The sequence below is a fragment of the Vicia villosa genome, unplaced genomic scaffold (assembly GCF_029867415.1).
Source record: "Vicia villosa cultivar HV-30 ecotype Madison, WI unplaced genomic scaffold, Vvil1.0 ctg.001336F_1_1, whole genome shotgun sequence".
Classification (NCBI taxonomy): Eukaryota; Viridiplantae; Streptophyta; class Magnoliopsida; order Fabales; family Fabaceae; genus Vicia; species Vicia villosa.
The window spans coordinates 517,471-518,870 of record NW_026705579.1 but is presented as its reverse complement, the minus strand read 5'-3'; positions in this window follow the sequence as shown (position 1 = coordinate 518,870).

Genomic DNA, 1,400 nt, shown 5'->3' with positions numbered 1-1,400 from the left:
TGCCACCTACGTGTCTACCAATCTTGTGAAACATCGTGAATTGTGGCATGATCTTTCTGATTTGCAAGGCAAGTACTCATATCTGTGGTTTTTTGGGGGGACTTTAATGAGATCATAGGGTCTCATGAGCATCGAGGTACGAACCCCCCCTGCTCGTGGTCCTATGGCTGACTTCAAGAATTGGACGGATCACAATCAGCTTATGCATCTTCCCACTTCTGGAGCTTTGCTTACATGGTCCAACAAAAGAGACGCTCCTTTTACCGTTGAAAGACATCTGGACAGATGTATAGCAAATCAACTTTGGTTGGACTCTTGTAACCATATACAATGTCGATGCTTCCGAAGCTAAGGTCTGGTCATTTCCCTTTGTTGTTAGAAATGCACATCAATGCGGTTCGGATGGCCTGTCAGTTCAAATTCTTTAAGACTTGGACAATGCATCAAGATTGCAGGTTGTTCAATGAATCTGTCTGGAAACATAAGGTGGTTGGGTGCAAAATGTATGTGCTTGACAAGAAACTGCAATTCCTTAAAAAAGAGCTGAGAGGTTGGAATATGAAGATTTTCGGAAACATTATGGAGAATGTCAACAATGCTGAGTTGATGCTCAGTAATATTCCGTTGCAAATCCAGAGCAATGGTATTAATGATTATCTTAAAAATCAAGAATTGGTGGCTCAGCGTAAGCTTTTGGAGGTATTAGACATGGAAGAGTGTTTTTGGAAAGAAAAATCGAGGGTCAAATGGCAGTTGGAAGGGCATCGCAATACTACTTATTTCCAGCGTGTTGCCAAAATCAAAAACAAACTGAAGCATATTTCTATGTTGATGTTCGAGAACCGGTAGTTCACTAAACCGAAAGATATTGCAGACTGCACTACGTTAAAGATTTGTTTTCTACTAACTCTGGTGTTTTGTAGGATACGAAGTTGGTGGATGAGACCATTCCTTCGATAGTTGACGATAGCATGAATAATATCATTACTAGGCTGTCGTCGATGGAAGAGATCACTGCTGCGGTTTTTTCTCTCAACAAGGACAGTGTGTAACACCCCAATTCTACCTGAAAATATAATGCAAGAAATATCAAAGTATCTAAAATTTCAAACAACAAATTGGAGTATCACATATCAACTTAAAACTTCAACTTGTATTTCATTCAACAATGATACATAGCATTCGGATAACAGTCAACTATCAGCTTTATTCAACTCATACAACTTGGAAGTATAACAAGTACTTCATATTATTCAACTTGGATTCAATGGTTATAATAATAACAACTAAAACATTAACAACATAGAAACAACAATATAAACAACCCCCGAGTGCTACGTATCAGAGCGACACACCAACAGGACTCGATGAAGCAACAAACTTCCACAGCTATACTTGAG